This window comes from Arachis ipaensis, chromosome B3 (genome assembly GCF_059453495.1).
Source record: "Arachis ipaensis isolate K30076 ecotype BB chromosome B3, ASM5945349v1, whole genome shotgun sequence".
NCBI lineage: Eukaryota > Viridiplantae > Streptophyta > Magnoliopsida > Fabales > Fabaceae > Arachis > Arachis ipaensis.
Window position 1 is genome coordinate 82,435,770 of NC_142438.1, and position 18,465 is coordinate 82,454,234.

General features: G+C 40.1%; 2 non-coding genes across 2 annotated transcripts; one reads left to right on the plus strand and one right to left on the minus strand.

The window, feature by feature from the left end:
• Positions 1-488: 488 nt before the first annotated feature.
• LOC148571346 (small nucleolar RNA R71) lies at positions 489-592 on the minus strand. The gene has a single exon (XR_015907944.1). It is a non-coding gene; the product is annotated as a small nucleolar RNA R71 (small nucleolar RNA).
• A 12,306-nt stretch (positions 593-12,898) lies between these two features.
• On the plus strand, positions 12,899-13,006 carry LOC148571347 (small nucleolar RNA R71). Its single transcript, XR_015908332.1, has one exon. It is a non-coding gene; the product is annotated as a small nucleolar RNA R71 (small nucleolar RNA).
• The last annotated feature ends 5,459 nt before the right edge of the window (positions 13,007-18,465 follow it).

Below are 18,465 nucleotides of genomic sequence, written 5' to 3' on the forward strand. Positions count from 1 at the left end.
ATATAATTGACTTCCTGACTAAGAATTGCAAGATAACCATAGATTGCTTCAAACCAACAATCTCCGTGGGATTCGACCCTTACTCACGTAAGGTATTACTTGGACGACCTAGTGCACTTGCTGGTTAGTGGTACAAGTGTGAAAAGTGTGATTCACAATTCGTGCACCATAGCATTCAAAAGCCAACCATCCATGCCAACAATTTTGAACTGAAGCCACAGCTCATCACCCTTGTACAGAACAACTGTTCGTTCGGAGGAAGTGTCCAAGAGGACCCAAATCAATATTTAACCACCTTCCTGAGAATATGTGACACAGTGAAGTCTAATGGTGTTCATCCTGACGCCTATAGACTACTCTTATTTCCATTCTCACTCAGGGATAAGGCAGCCAAGTGGCTGGAATCTTTTCCAAGGGAAAGCTTGACAACTTGGGAAGACGTGGTGAACAAATTCTTAGCAAGATTTTACCCACCTCAAAGAATCAATAGGCTGAGAGCTGAGGTCTAAACCTTCAGGCAACAAGATGGTGAGACTCTATATGAAGCATGGGAGAGGTTTAAAGACCTGACAAGGAGGTGTCCACCTGACATGTTCAACGAATGGGTGCAGCTGCACATTATCTATGAAGGGCACTCTTATGAGTCAAAGAAGGCCGTAGACCATTCATCCGGAGGATCTTTGAACAAGAAGAAAACCATTGAGGAGGCTATAGATGTCATTGAAACAGTAGCAGAGAACGACTACTTCTATGCTTCCGAAAGAGGGAACACAAGAGGAGTAATGGAGCTAAACAATGTAGATGCTCTGTTGGCCCAAAACAAGCTCATTACCCAACAGCTGGCTGACCTCACCAAGAAGATGGAGAGGAACCAAGTGGCAACAATCTCCACTTCATCAACAACCCAAGAAGGAGTGAATGAAGAAGCAGAGGGTAGTCAGGAGCAAGCCAACTAGATTGGGAATTCACCTAGGCAGAACCATGATCCTTACTCCAAGAACTACAACCCTGGATGGAGGAATCACCCAAACTTTGGGTGGGGAAATCAACAAGACCAAAGCCTTGATCAAAGGCGCCCAAATCCAAACAATGCATCCCACCAACACTTCACCTCTAGACCATATCAACATCCCAATAACAACACCTCTCCACATTCATATCAAGGCCAGAACAACCCTCCTCAACCTGACCTATCATCATTTGATGAAAGAATCTCAAGGATTGAAAATCTAGTTGAAGGTATATGCAAGGACATCCAGGACAGTAAAGCATTCAGAGAGGAAGTGCAGTCAAATATGCAGAATTAGGATCCTGCCATCAAGAAACTTGAGACACAAATTGGCTATTTATCCAAGCAAATTCCCAGCCACAACCTTCGCAGTAAAACTAACTCAACCAAAAGGGAGGAGTGTCAGGCTATCACCCTTTGGAGTGGGAAGGAACTAAAGGAAACCCCCCCAGAAACCACAAGAAGAGGACTCAAATAAAGAGGAAGAAGAGCAGGACGAAGCTCAAGTTCTGACTTTGAGTTCACAAAAAGGGGGAGGAGTGCCGAAACCAGACATCCCAAGAGTCCCATACCCTCAGCAACTAAAGAAGAAGGGAGATGACAATCAGTTTTCGAGATTTTTGGAAATCTTCAAGAAGCTGCAAATCAACATACCCTTTGCTGAAGCAATAGAACAAATGCCACTCTACGCCAAGTTCTTGAAGGAGCTCATGACTAAGAAAAGAAGTTGGAAGAACAACGAGACTGTGATACTAACAGAAGAATGTAGTGCTATCATTCAGCACAAACTGCCCCAAAAATTGAAGGATCCTGGGAGTTTTCAGATCCCTTGCATTATAGGGGAAATCACAGTGGAGAAAGCCCTTTGTGACTTAGGAGCCAGCATCAACTTGATGTCAGTAGCTATGATGAGGAAGATGAAGATAGAGGAGGCTAAACCAACAAAAATGGCCCTACAGTTGGCAGACAGATCGTTCAAGTTCTTGCATGGCGTCGTAGAAGATTTGCTGGTGAAAGTGGGAGATTTTATCTTCCTAGTAGACTTTGTAGTGCTGGACATGCAGGAGGAAGCCAAGGCTTCCATCATCCTGGGAAGGCCGTTCTTGGCCACAGCTGGAGCTGTCATTGATGTGCAAAAAGGTGATCTTACCTTAAGACTACACAATGAAAAGATGACATTCAATGTGTTCAAGGCCATGAGTTACCCACAAGAACAATTAGGGGAATGCATGAGGTTAGATGTACTTGAGGAGGAAGTGCAAGAGAATTTTGGAGAAGAAGAACCTGAAGAACCTGAGAGATTGGTAGATGAGGAATCTGAATCAATTGAAGAGGTTGCAACAGCAGAGATTCATATACAAGGTGCACCAAAGGAAGAAAACGAAAAGTCAGAAGCACCCAAACTTGAACTTAAAGCACTACCACCCACTCTCAAATATGCATACTTAGGAGAACATGAAAGTTACCTAGTGATCATAAGTTCATGCCTCAGCCAAGATCAAGAGGAAGAATTGCTCAAAGTACTGCGACAACACAAAGATGCCATTGGTTGGACTCTTGCTGACTTAAAGGGGATAAATTCAGCCATATGCATGCACAAGATACTGCTGGAAGATGATGCCAAACCATCCATTCAATCCCAAAGAAGGTTGAACCCTATCATGAAGGAAGTAGTACAGAAAGAAGTTATGAAGTTATGGCAGGGAGGGGTGATCTACCCGATCTCAGACAGCCCCTGGGTTAGCCCCGTGCATGTTGTCCCAAAAAAAAGGAGGAATCACCGTGGTTCCCAATGAGAAGAACGAATTAATTCCTACAAGGACAGTCACAGGATGGTGGATGTGCATAAACTACAGGAAGCTCAATGAGGCTACACGAAAAGACCATTTCCCCCTTCCATTCATGGATCAGATGTTGGAAAGACTTGCAGGGCACGCATATTATTATTTTCTCGACGGTTATTCAGGATATAACCAAAAAGTGGTTGATCCCAGAGATCAAGAGGAAACCTCATTCACTTGCTCATATGGAGTATTTGCCTACAGGCGCATGCCATTTGGGCTATGTAATGCACCTGCAACTTTCCAACGCTGCATGCTTTCTATCTTTTCAGATATGATAGAAAAATTCATTGAAGTTTTTATGGATGATTTCTCGGTATTCGGAGATTGCTTCCCTAGTTGTCTACATCACCTCGCCTTGGTATTGAAAAGATGCCAAGAGACCAATTTGGTCTTGAACTGGGAGAAATGTCACTTTATGGTGACAGGAGGAATAGTCCTGGGTCACAAGGTTTCTAACCAAGGCATTGAGGTTGACAAAGCTAAAGTAGAACTCATTGAAAAAATGCCTCCACCCAGTGATGTCAGGGCAATTAGGAGTTTTTTGGGGCATGCTGGTTTCTACAGAAGATTTATTAAAGATTTTTCAAAGATAGCCAAGCCCTTAAGCAATCTCCTTATATCTGATACACCATTCATCTTTGATGAAACATGCATGTTAGCCTTTGAAAATTTGAAAATGAGGTTGTCCTCTGCTCCTATCATTTCCCCACCTGATTGGAATTTACCGTTTGAATTGATGTGTGATGTATCTGATTTTGCAGTTGGGGCAATGTTAGGACAGAGGAAAGACAACTTAGTCCATGTGATATACTATGCTAGCAAAGTTCTTAATGATACTCAGAGAAATTATACTACTACTGAAAAGGAGTTACTAGCAATAGTTTTTGCATTTGACAAGTTTAGATCATACCTAATTGGTGCTAAAGTGATTGTTTTTACAGATCACACAGCACTTAAATATTTGTTTGCCAAGCAAGAATCAAAACCAAGACTAATAAGATGGATCTTATTGTTGCAGGAATTCAATATTGAAATCAGAGACAAGAAAGGAGTGGAAAACAAGGTAGCAGATCACCTATCCAGGATCCCTCATGATAAAGGTGGAGCACATGATACAAGTGTGAACGAACTCTTCCCAGATGAGCAGTTGATGACAGTTCACAAAGCACCATGGTTCGCAGACATTGCCAACTTCAAGGCATCTGGAGCATTACCTCCAGAGATAAATAAACATCAAAAAAGGAAGCTCATGAATGATGCAAAATACTTTGTCTGGGATGAGCCATACCTCTTCAAGAAGTGTTCAGATGGGATCCTTAGAAGATGTGTTTCAGTAGAAGAAGGACGAGAGGTCCTATGGAATTGCCACGGCTCATGTTATGGAGGACATTTTAGAGGAGATAGAACTGCAGCAAAAGTGTTACAAAGCGGATTCTTTTGGCCTACCCTTTTCAAAGATGCAAAAGAACTGGTAAAGAGCTGCAATGAATGCCAAAGATCTGGAAACTTGCCCAAAAGAAATGAGATGCCACAGAATTTCATCTTGGAACTGGAACTGTTTGATGTGTGGGGAATTGATTTCATGGGACCATTCCCAACCTCATATGCAAACAATTACATTTTGGTGGCAGTAGATTACGTCTCCAAGTGGGTAGAGGCTATTACAACCCCAACAAATGATAACAAGGTTGTCATGAACTTCCTCAGGAAGAATATCTTTAGCCGGTTTGGAGTCCCACGAGCACTCATCAGTGATGGAGGGAGCCATTTTTGTAACAAACCACTAGAAGATCTTCTCCTACGATATGGGGTAAAACATAAGGTAGCTATACCATATCATCCCCAAACAAGTGGACAAACTGAGATATCCAACAGAGAGCTAAAGAGGATTCTGGAAAAGACTGTGGGTGCATCAAGAAAGGATTGGTCGAAGAAGCTAGATGATGCTCTTTGGGCATACAGAACAGCATTCAAAACACCACTGGGGATGTCCCCTTATCAACTGGTTTATGGGAAAGCTTGTCACTTACCACTGGAGCTGGAGCACAAGGCTCTCTGGGCTATCAAGATACTAAACTTTGACAGCATTGCTGCTGGTGCAAAGAGGATCTTGCAGCTGCAAGAGATGGAGGAATTCAGGTCACAAGCCTATGAAAACACCAAGATGTATAAAGAGAAGGCAAAGAGAAGACATGACCTGCATCTTGCACCTAGGAGTTTCAAAAAGGGGCAACGAGTACTCCTCTACAATTCCAAATTGAGACTATTCCCAGGAAAACTCAAATCAAGGTGGTCCAGACCTTTTCTTGTCACAAAAGTTTCACCTTATGGACATATCGAAATCATGGATGAAGGCTCTGAAAGGACTTTTACAGTGAATAGACATAGACTCAAACATTATCTGGGCAACATGGGGGAACACCCCAGAGTAAATTACCACCTCAAGTAAAGGAGGAACCGTCGAGCTAGCGACGATAAAAGAGCGCTCTGTTGGGAGGCAACCCAACCTCAGGTAGTTTCCTTTTCATCTATATTTCAATAAGGATCACAAGTTGTTTCCCCTGGTATTGTGAGGAGCTAAGTTTGGTGTTCCACACCAAAACAAGTCAAGAGTGAAAGTGTGATTCTAAGTTTGGTGTTCCACAAAAGACATTAGAATTACACCCCACTCCCAAAACACATTGCTAGCTCCAACCAATCAAGGGAAACCACTTAGATGTAGCTAGACTTTAGTAATAATTGTTATATTAATAACAAGATATGAGGTTCTCTGCATATATGCAATGTTTTGTACTGGGCAAGGAACTAAGTTTGGTGTTCGCACACCAAAGTAAGTTCAACAGCCACAAGCACACATACAAGCTAACTATGTCTCAAGTGCTTTGGGAACAAGCAACTTCCAATAACTTTACAGGAATCTTATGAGGAAATAGTGCATCTTCACCCAAGGAAGTGAAGTAGCAAGGACTAGGATGATGACAAAGAAAGAGAGCAACTAGATATCATCACCCGAAGGTTGTATTGTCACTTAATTCCATTATACTCAGAATTGTTGAAAATTGGAAGTCCGAATGCACTTTTCATTAGTAGATACTCGTAGTTGGAACCTTTTTCAATTCTGTCTTTTAAGTTTTTGGTGTTGAAGAAGGTCTCTGTGTGCTAGTCTTTATGTTACCACATCATCTCCCTACTTAATTGTATGTTTGTCCCTTTAAATCAGATGAAAAAGAGAATGAGTGTGTTTCAAAAAGACCAGAGTGGAGTTCATAATATGGAAGTGCATTCATGAGTTTTTGGTGTGATCATAAGTTAGCTAAGTTAGTTCAACCATAAGGTGGGAAGACAACTATCTGTCATGAATACTGGTATGCGAAATTGTTACTCAGGTTGTGAATTACTGTTCGAAATTGATTCCCTGGCGATGGCACCAAAAACGGATGCACATAACTATGGTCTAAACATATCTTCACAACTTCGCATAACTAACCAACAAGTGTACTGGGTCGTCCAAGTAATAAACCTTACGTGAGTAAGGGTCGATCCCACGGAGATTGTTGGTATGAAGCAAGCTATGGTCACCTTGTAAATCTCAGTCAGGCGGATATAAAATAGTTATGGAGTTTTCGAAATTAATACTAAAATAAGGATAGAAATACTTATGTAAATCATTGGTGAGAATTTCAGATAAGCGTATGGAGATGCATTCATTCCTCTGAACCTCTGCTTTCCTGCTGTCTTCATCCAATCCGTCTTACTCCTTTCTATGGCTGGCTTTGTGTAAGGATGTCACCGGTGCCAATGGCTACTTTCAATCCTCTCGGGAAAATGGTCCAAATGCTCTGTCATAGCACGGCTAATCGTCTGGAGGCATCACCCTTGTCGTTGGTTGCATCCTATTCCTCTCTATGAAAATGGTCCGATGCGCTGTCACTGCATAGCTAATCATCTTGGAGGTTCTCGATCATACTGGAATAGAATTTACTATCCTTTTGCGTCTGTCACTACGCCCAGCACTCGCGAGTTTGGAGTTCGTCACAGTCATTCAATCCCAGAGTCCTACTCGGAATACCACGGACAAGGTTTAGACTTTTCGGACTCTCATGAATGCCGCCATCAATCTAGCTTATACCACGAAGATTCTGATTAAGAGATCTAAGAGATACTCATTCAATCTAATGTAGAACGGAAGTGGTTGTCAGGCACGCGTTCATAGGGAATGATGATGATTGTCACGTTCATCACATTCAGGTTGAAGTGCGAATGAATATCTTAGAAGCGAAATAAGATGAGTTGAATAGAAAACAGTAGTACTTTGCATTAATCTTTGAGGAACAGCAGAGCTCCACACCTTAATCTATAGAGTGCAGAAACTCTACCGTTGAAAATACATAAGTAATGAAGGTCCAGGCATGGCCGAATGGCCAGCCCCCAAACGTGATCAATAGATCAAAAGATAATCCAAAGATGATTCCAAAGATGATTCCAAAGATGATAAATATAATAGTAAAAAGTCCTATTTATACTAAACTAGTTACTAGGGTTTACAGAAATAAGTAATTGATGCATAAATCCACTTCCGGGGCCCACTTGGTGTGTGCTTGGGCTGAGCTTGAAGTCTACACGTGGAGAGGTCATTCTTGGAGTTGAACGCCAGCTTTTATGCCATTTTGGGCGTTGAACTCCACTTTGCAACTTGTTTCTGGCGCTGGACGCTAGAATTGGGCAGAGAGCTGGCGTTGAACGCCAGTTTGCATCATCTAAACTCGGTCAAAGTATGGATTATTATACATTGCCGGAAAGCCCTGGATGTCTACTTTCTAACGCAATTGGAGGCGCGCCATTTTGAGTTCTGTAGCTCCAGAAAATCTAGTTTGAGTGCAGGGAGGTCAGAATCCAACAGCATCAGCAGTCCTTCTTCAACCTCTGAATCTGATTTTTGCTCAAGTCCCTCAATTTCAGCCAGAAAATACCTGAAATTACAGAAAAATACACAAACTCATAGTAAAGTCCAGAAATGTGAATTTAACATAAAAACTAATGAAAACATCCCTAAAAGTAACTAGATTCTACTAAAAACATACTAAAAACAATGCCAAAAAGCGTATAAATTATCCGCTCATCACAACACCAAACTTAAATTGTTGCTTGTCCCCAAGCAACTGAAAATCAAATAGGATAAAAAGAAGAGAATATACTATAAATTCCAAACTATCAATGAAACATAGCTCCAATTAAATGAGCGGGACTTATAGCTTTTTGCCTCTTGAATAGTTTTGGCATCTCACTTTATCCATTGAAGTTCTGAATAATTGGCATCTATAGGAACTCAGAGTTCAGATAGTGTTATTGATTCTCCTAGTTCAGTATGATGATTCTTGAACACAGCTATTTTATGAGTCTTGGCCGTGGCCCTAAGCACTTTATTTTCCAGTATTACCACCGGATACATAAATGCCACAGACACATAATTGGGTGAACCTTTTCAGATTGTGACTCAGCTTTGCTAAACTCCCCAATTAGAGGTGTCCAGGGTTCTTAAGCACACTCTTTTTTTGCTTTGGACCTTGACTTTAACCGCTCAGTCTCAAGTTTTCACTTGACACCTTCACGCCACAAGCACATGGTTAGGGACAGCTTGATTTAGCCGCTTAGGCCAGGATTTTATTCCTTTGGGCCCTCCTATCCACTGATGCTCAAAGCCTTGGGATCCTTTTTATTGCCCTTGCCTTTTGGTTTTAAGGGTTATTGGCTTTTTGCTCTTGCCTCTTGGTTTTAAGAGCTTTTGGCTTTTTCTGCTTGCTTTTTCTTTTTCTTTCTATTTTTTTTCTTTTTTTTTTCGCCTATTTTTTTTTCTGCAAGCTTCGTTCTTTGCTGCTTTTTCTTGCTTCAAGAATCATTTTTATGATTTTTCAGATTATCAAATAACATGTCTCCTTGTCATCATTCTTTCAAGAGCCAACATATTTAACATTCTTAAACAACAACTTCAAAAGACATATGCACTGTTCAAGCATTCATTCAGAAAATAAGAAGCATTGTCACCACATCAATATAATTAAACTAAGTTCAAGGATAAATTCGAAACTCATGTACTTCTTGTTCTTTTGAATTAAAACATTTTTCATTTAAGAGAGGTGATGGATTCATAGGACATTCATAACTTTAAGACATAGTTACTACTACTAATGATCATGTAATGAAGACACAAACATAGATAAGCACTTAACATATAGAAAACGAAAAACAGAGAAAGTAAGAACAAGGAATGAGTCCACCTTAGTGATGGTGGTGTTTCCTTCTTGAGGAACCAATGATGTCCTTGAGCTCTTCTATGTCTCTTCCTTGTCTTTGTTCCTCCTCTCTCATTGCTTTTTGATCTTCTCTTATTTCATGAAGGATGATGGAGTGCTCTTGATGTTCCACCCTTAGTTGTCCCATGTTGGAACTTAATTCTCCTAGGGAGGTATTGATTTGCTCCCAATAGTTTTGTGGAGGAAAATGCATACGAGGCATCTCCGGGATCTCATGGTGATGAGCTTCCTGCGCCTCTTGAGCTCTATGAATGGGCTCTCTTGCTTGCTCCATCTTTTTCTTAGTGATGGGCTTCTCTTCCTCAATGTGAATGTCTCCTTCTATGGAAGCTCCAGCTGAGTAACATAGATGGCAGATAAGATGAGGAAAAGCTAGCCTTGCCCCAGGAGAGGGCTTTTCGGCTATTTTGTAGAGTTCAAGGGAGATAACTTCATGAACCTCTACTTCTTCTCCAATCATGATGCTATGGATCATGATGGCCCGATCCACAGTAACTTCAGATCGGTTGCTAGTGGGGATGATGGAGCGTTGGATGAATTCCAACCATCCTCTAGCCACAGTCTTGAGGTCCAATCTTCTTAGTTGAACCGGCTTGCCTTTGGAGTCAATCTTCCATTGAGCTTCTTCCACACATATGTCCATGAGGACTTGGTCCAACCTTTGATTAAATTTGACCCTTCTAGTGTAGGGGCATTCATCTCCTTGCATCATAGGCAAGTTAAACGCCAACCTCACATTTTCCAGACTAAAATCCAAGTATTTCCCCCGAACCATTGTAACATAGTTCTTTGGATCCGGGTTCTTACTTTGATCATGGTTCTTGGTGATCCATGCATTGGCATAGAACTCTTGAACCATTAGGATGCCGACTTGTTGGATGGGATTTGTTAGAACTTCCCAACCTCTTCTTTGAACTTTATGTCGGATCTCCGGATACTCATTTCTTTTGAGTTTGAAAGGGACCTCGGGGATCACCTTCTTCTTGGCCACAACATCATAGAAGTGGTCTTGATGAGCTTTGGAGATGAATCTTTCCATCTCCTATGACTCGGAGGTGGAAGTTTTTGTCTTTCCTTTCATTTTTCTAGAGGATTCTCCGGTCTTAGGTGCCATCAATGGTAATGGAAAAACAAAAAGCTTATGCTTTTACCACACCAAACTTAGAATATTGCTCGCCCTCGAGCAAGAGAAGAAAGAATAATATGAAGAAGAAGAAGAAAATATGGAGAAGAGGGGGAAGGTGTGTTTCGGCCAAGAAGAGAAGAGAGGGTTGTGTTGTGTGAAAATGAGGAAGAATGGAGGGCTATATATAGGGAAGGGAGGGGGGTTTAAGTTTCGGCCATATGGGTGGGTTTGGGCGGGAAATTGATTTGAATTTTGAAGGTAGGTGGAGTTTATTGGGTAGGTTTATGGGGAAGAGTGGGTGGATGTGAATGGTGAAGGGTTAATAGGGAAGAGTGTTTATTAGGAATAGAGGATGATTGAGAAGAGAGAAGAGAGTGAGTGGAGGTAGGTGGGGATCCTGTGGGGTCCACAGATCCTGAGATGATTCCGTGGGGTCCACAGATCCTGAGGTGTTCAAGGATTTACAACCTTGCACCAAATTAGGCATGTAAAATGCCCTTGCACACAACTCTGGGCGTTCAGCGCCAGGTTGGTGCCCATTTTGGGCGTTCAACACCCATTTGTTGCCCATTTCTGGCGTTGAACGCCAGAACCATGCTTGTTCTGGGCGTTCAGCGCCAGCTCCTCTCCAGGGTGCAATTCTGGCGTTCAGCGCCCAGATGATGCCCATTTTGGGCGTTCAGCGCCCAGATACTGCCCATTTTGGGCGTTTAGCGCCAGAACCATGCTCTGTTCTGGCGTTGAACGCCAGGCAGGTGCTTCCTCCAGGGTGTGATTTTTCTTCTGCTGTTTTTAATTCTGTTTCTAAATTTTTCGTTTATTTTGTGACTCCACATGATCATGAACCTAAGAAAACATGAAAAATAAAAATAAAATTAGATAAATAAACATTGGGTTTCCTCCCAACAAGCGCTTCTTTAATGTCAATAGCTTGACAGTGGGCTCTCATGGAGCCTCACAGATTTGTAGAGCTTTGTTGAGACCGCCCAACACCAAACTTAGAGTTTGGATATGGGGGTTTGACACCAAACTTAGAGTTTGACTGTGGGGGCTTTGGTTGACTCTGCTTTGAGAGAAGCTTTTTCTGCTTCCTCTCCATGGATGCAAAGAGAGATCCTTAAGTTGTAAACACAAGGTTGTCCTTATTTAATTGCAGGATCAATTCTCCTCTGTCCACATCAATCACAGCACTTGTTGTGGCTAGGAAAGGTCTTCCTAGGATGATGGATTCATCCTCTTCCTTTCCAGTATCCAGGACTATGAAATCAGCAGGGATGTAAAGGCCTTCAACCTTTACTAACACGTCCTCTACTTGTCCATAAGCCTGTTTTCTTGAATTGTCTGCCATCTCTAATGAGATTTTAGCAGCTTGCACCCCATATATTCCCAGTTTCTCTATTACAGAGAGGGGCATGAGGTTTATTCCTGAACCAAGATCACACAGAGCCTTAAAGATCATGGTGCCTATGGTACAAGGTATTATGAACTTTTCAGGATCCTGTCTCTTCTGAGGCAATGTCAGTTGATCCAGATCACTTAGTTCATTGGTGAACAAGGGAGGTTCATCTTCCCAAGTTTCAATACCAAATAATTTGGCATTTAGCTTCATGATTGCACCAAGGAACTTGGCAGCTTGCTCTTCAGTAACATCCTCATTCTCTTCAGAGGAGGAATATTCATCCGAGCTCATGAATGGCACAAGGAGATTCAATGGAATCTCTATGGTCTCTAGATGAGTCTCAGATTCCTTTGGTTCCTCAGAGGGAAGCTCCTTATTGATCACTGGACGTCCCAGGAGGTCTTCTTCCTTGGGATTCACGTCCTTCTCCTCTCTTGTGGGTTCGGCCATGGTAATTAATTCAATGGCCTTGCACTCTCCTTTTGGATTCTCTTCTGTATTGCTTAGGAGAGTACTAGGAGGGATTTTAGTGATCCTTTTACTCAGCTGGCCCACTTGTGCTTCCAAATTTCTAATGGAAGACCTTGTTTCATTCATGAAACTCACAGTGGCCTTAGATAGATCAGAGACTAAATTTGCTAAGCTAGATGGATTCTTCTCAGAAATCTCTGTCTGTTGCTGAGTGGATGATGGAAAAGGCTTGCTATTGCTAAACCTGTTTCTTCCACCATTATTAAAGCCTTGTTGAGGCTTTTGATCCTTCCATGAGAGATTTGGGTGATTTCTCCATGATGGATTGTAGGTGTTTCCATATGGTTCACCCATGTATTTTAACTCTGCTATTGCAGGGTTCTCAGGATCATAAGCTTCTTCCTCAGAAGATGCCTTTTGAGTACTGTTGGATGCAGCTTACATTCCATTCAGACTCTGAGAACTCATATTGACTTGCTGAGTCAATATTTTATTCTGAGCCAATATGGCATTCAGAGTATCAATTTCAAGAACTCCCTTCTTCATAGGCGTCCCATTACTCACAGGATTCCTCTCAGAAGTGTACATAAACTGGTTATTAGCAACCATGTCAATGAGTTCTTGAGCTTCTGCAGGCGTTTTCTTTAGGTGAATGGATCCACCTGCAGAAGTATCCAATGACATCTTTGGTAGCTCAGATAAACCATCATAGAATATATCCAGGATGGTCCATTCTGAAAGCATGTCAGAAGGACACTTTTTGGTCAGCTGCTTGTATCTTTCCCAAGCTTCATAGAAGGATTCACCTTCTTTCTGTCTGAAGGTTTGAACATCCACTCTAAGCTTGCTAAGCTTTTGAGGAGGAAAGAACTTGGCTAAGAAAGCCGTGACCAGCTTGTCCCAAGAGTTCAGGCTATCTCTGGGTTGAGAATCCAACCACACTCTAGCTCTGTCTCTTACAGCAAAAGGGAAAAGCATGAGCCTGTAGACTTCAGGATCTACTCCATTAGTCTTAACAGTATCACATATCTGCAAGAATTCAGTTAAGAACTGAAAAGGATCTTTAGATGGAAGTCCATGAAACTTGCAGTTCTGCTGCATCAGAGAAACTAGCTGAGGTTTCAGCTCAAAGTTGTTTGCTCCAATGGCAGGAATGGAGATGCTTCTTCCATGTAAATTGGAATTAGGTGCAGTAAAGTCACCAAGCATCCTCCTTGCATTATTATTATTTTCGGCTGCCATCTCATCTTCCAGTTCGAAAATTTCTGAAAGGTTATCTCTGGATTGTTGTAATTTAGCTTCTCTTAGTTTCCTCTTCAGAGTCCTTTCAGGTTCTGGATCTGCTTCAACAAGAATATTCTTGTCCTTGCTCCTGCTCATATGACAAAGAAGAGGGCACAGAAAAAATAATAATAATAATAATAATAATAGGGATCCTTTATACCACAGTATAGAAGTCCCTGTGTGAGTGGAAGAAAGGAAGGGGACAAAGAATGTAATGTAAGGAAAGAAACACAAGGGTGAGGAGAGCAGAGATGTGAGATGAAGAGGAGTGTTAGTAGATGAATAAATAAATAGAATGAGATAAGAGAGAAAGGGAATTTTCGAAAATAATTTTTGAAAAAGAGTTAGTGATTTTCGAAAATAGTTTTTGAAAAAGGTTAGTAATTTTCGAAAATTAAAATAAAAAAAATTAAAATAATTAGTTAATTAAAAAGAATTTTCGAAAAAGAGGGAAGATATTTTCAAAAATTAGAGAGAGAGAGAGTTAGTTAGGTAGTTTTGAAAAAGATAAGAAACAAACAAAAAGTTAGTTAGTTAGTTGAAACAAATTTGAAAATCAATTTTGAAAAGATAAGAAGATAAGAAGTTAGAAAAGATATTTTAAAATCAAATTTTGAAAATGATAAGATAAGAAGATATTTTTGAAGAGATATGATTGAAATTAGTTTTGAAAAAGATTTGATTTTAAAAATCACAATTAATGACTTGATTCACAAGAAATCACAAGATATGATTCTAGAACTCAAAGTTTGAATCTTTCTTAACAAGTAAGTAACAAACTTGAATTTTTGAATCAAAACATTAGTTGATGATGTTATTTTCGAAAATTATGATATAAAATTAAGAAAAAGAATTTTGAAAAATATTTTTGTAATTTTCGAAGATAACTAAGAAAAATGAAAAAGATTTGATTTTTGAAAAAGATTTTGAAAAAGAGAGGATTTTTAAATTGAAAATTTGATTTGACTCATAAAAACAACTAGATTTTCAAAAATTTTTGAAAAAGTCAAATCTAATTTTCGAAATTTTGAGAGAGAAAAAGGGAAAGATATTTTTTTGATTTTTGAATTTTTAATGATGAGGGAGAAAAAACATGAAAATGATGCAATGCATGAAAATTTTGGATCAAAACAATGAATGCATGCAAGAATGTTATGAATGTCAAGATGAACACCAAGAACACTTTGAATGTCAAGATGAACACCAAGAACATATTTTTGAAAAATTTTTAATGCAAAGAAAACATGCAAGACACCAAACTTAGAAATCTTTAATGCTTAGGCACTAAGAATTCAAGAATGCATATGAAAAACAAGAAAAGACACAAAACATGAACACATCAAGATCAAACAAGAAGACTTACCAAGAACAACTTGAAGATCATGAAGAACACTATGAATGCATGAATTTTTCGAAAAATGCAAGATGAATATGCAATTGACACCAAACTTTAAATCTGACTCAAGACTCAAACAAGAAATACAAAATATTGTTTTTTATTTTTATGATTTTATGATTTTTTTGTATTTTCTTTTAATTTTTTTCGAAAATCATTTTGAAAAAGAAAAATAAGGATTCCAAAATTTTTAATATGAATTCCAGAAATCTTATGCTCTTTAGTCTAAAGCTCCAATCAAAGGGTCAGGCATGGCTTAATAGCCAGCCAAGCTTTAGTAGAACTTTACATTCAGCAGCCAATTTGCTAAGAAAGATAAAGAAGCTCTTCTCTTGAGTCCAAAAGAATTGAGACATGGCTTTACAGCCAGCCAGGCTTTAACATGCTTCATGAAACACTAGAATTCATTCTTAAAAATTCTGAAGAAAAATATATTTTTGAAAACAATTTTTTTATTTTTTTCGAAAACAGATGAGAAAATTTTTTGAAAGATTTTTGAAAATTTTTTGAAAAGAAAACAAAAAGAAAATTACCTAATCTGAGCAATAAGATGAACCGTCAGTTGTCCAAACTCGAACAATCCCCGGCAACGGCGCCAAAAACTTGGTATGCGAAATTGTTACTCAGGTTGTGAATTACTGTTCGAAATTGATTCCCTGGCAATGGCACCAAAAACGGATGCACAGAACCATGGTCTGAACATATCTTCACAACTTCGCATAACTAACCAGCAAGTGCACTGGGTCGTCCAAGTAATAAACCTTACGTGAGTAAGGGTCGATCCCATGGAGATTGTTGGTATGAAGCAAGCTATGGTCACCTTGTAAATCTCAGTCAGGCGGATATAAAATAGTTATGGAGTTTTCGAAATTAATACTAAAATAAGGATAGAAATACTTATGTAAATCATTGGTGAGAATTTCAGATAAGCGTATGGAGATGCATTCATTCCTCTGAACCTCTGCTTTCCTGCTGTCTTCATCTAATCCGTCTTACTCCTTTCTATGGCTGGCTTTGTGTAAGGATGTCACCGGTGCCAATGGCTACTTTCAATCCTCTCGGAAAAATGGTCCAAATGCTCTGTCATAGCACGACTAATCGTCTGGAGGCATCACCCTTGTCTTGGTTGCATCCTATTCCTCTCTGTGAAAATGGTCCGATGCGCTGTCACTGCATGGCTAATCATCTTGGAGGTTCTCGATCATACTGGAATAGAATTTACTATCCTTTTGCGTCTGTCACTACGCCCAGCACTCGCGAGTTTGGAGTTCGTCACAGTCATTCAATCCCAGAGTCCTACTCGGAATACCACGAACAAGGTTTAGACTTTCCGGACTCTCATGAATGCCGCCATCAATCTAGCTTATACCACGAAGATTCTGATTAAGAGATCTAAGAGATACTCATTCAATCTAATGTAGAACGGAAGTGGTTGTCAGGCACGCGTTCATAGGGAAAGATGATGATTGTCACGTTCATCACATTCAGGTTGAAGTTCGAATGAATATCTTAGAAGCGAAATAAGATGAATTGAATAGAAAATAGTAGTACTTTGCATTAATCTTTGAGGAACAGCAGAGCTCCACACCTTAATCTATGGAGTGCAGAAACTCTACCGTTGAAAATACTTAAGTAATGAAGGTCCAGGCATGGCCGAATGGCCAGCCCCCAAACGTGATCAATAGATCAAAATATAATCCAAAGATGATTCCAAAGATGATTCCAAAGATGATAAATATAACAGTAAAAAGTCCTATTTATACTAAACTAGTTACTAGGGTTTACAGAAATAAGTAATTGATGCATAAATCCACTTCCGGGACCCACTTGGTGTGTGCTTGGGCTGAGCTTGAAGTCTACACGTGGAGAGGTCATTCTTGGAGTTGAACGCCAGCTTTTATGCCATTTTGGGCGTTGAACTCCACTTTGCAACTTGCTTCTGGCGCTGGACGCCAGAATTCGGCAGAGAGCTGGCGTTGAACGCCAGTTTCTGTCATCTAAACTCGGCCAAAGTATGGACTATTATACATTGCTGGAAAGCCCTGGATGTCTACTTTCCAACGCAATTGGAGGCGCGCCATTTTGAGTTCTGTAGCTCCAGAAAATCTACTTTGAGTGCAGGGAGGTCAGAATCCAATAGCATCAGCAGTCCTTCTTCAACCTCTGAATCTGATTTTTACTCAAGTCCCTCAATTTCAGCCAGAAAATACCTGAAATTACAAAAAACACACAAACTCATAGTAAAGTCCAGAAATGTGAATGTAACATAAAAACTAATGAAAACATCCCTAAAAGTAACTAGATTCTACTAAAAACATACTAAAAACAATGCCAAAAAGCGTATAAATTATCCGCTCATCAAATACTATACTTGAGACACACCCCATGAGACTAAATAAATAAGAAGATCCTAATAAGAAAAAGGGAAAGAACAATCAAAGTTGAGGAATAAAAGAAAAAGACTAAGCAATAAGGCTAGGCACCAATGGTTTTAAATCTTGAAGCATGTGTCTGTGGTGTTCCTGTGTGAGGGATCTAATTGGATGAATAAGCTCTTAGGGGTGCCTTATCACTTGGTAACTTGGGTTAACTAACTAGAGATTATCAGCTGAAAGTCCACTATCAAGAGTAACCCTCACCACAGAACATTTAGTAACCGAAAGAGGTGCTGGACACCAAGTCCTCAAGAAAAGAAAATGAATAAACTATATGCCTGTGGTGTGTATGTATGGGGGAGAGACTTGAGGGAGTAAGTCCTTAGGGGTGTCTCAACACCTAGCACCTTGAACCAACTGGTTCGGGAGTGTTGGCTGAAAGCTTATCTTAAAGAGTTGCCCCCTTACAGAACACTTAGCCTGAAGAACACCAATAAGCCCTGAAATGACAATAAAAGGATCAATGAATAAAAGTCTCATGGGATGTAAGCAAAGTGAGTATTGTAGGGCATGATAAAGGTCTGAAAGCCAGGAATGAACCTAAGTTGCTATGCATGAAACCACCATAAAATCAGTGACATGACTTCCACAAGAATGACTCATTTCTCTTGGCATTTCATTCATCATTCTCTTGTTCTAGTACTTGCTTAGGGACAAGCAAGCTTTAAGTTTGGTGTTGTGATGCCAGGGCATTTTGGCCAGTTTCACTGACCTTTTCTTTACTGTTTTTAGGGTAGTTTCATGCATTTTCTTAGGAAATAAGCTAGTTTTGGGTAGATATTCACTTACACCTGGATTCAAGCATACATTGTGCATTTTACATGATTTCATGAGGATTTTGAATGAGTTTAGTGACAAATTGTATGCTGCATTACCCATGACTTGGACTAGAACTTTGATGCACTCTATTGCCTGATTTCAGGACCAAAGGAAGCAAGGAATGGGAGGTGACTTGCAAAGTTAATGAGAAAAGTGACTGCCAATAACGCTCTCGAAGCCATCATTACCCACGTTAAGAGTCCACGTTAACTAAGTTAACGTGAACTCTAATGTGAAGAAGGAAATTTGAGCCAACGTTAGTGACACTTAACATTATCACTAACGTTGGCCAATGCTCATAAGTGGCCACGTTAGAGTCCACGTTAACTAAATTTGAGCCAACGTTAGTGACACTTAACATTATCACTAAC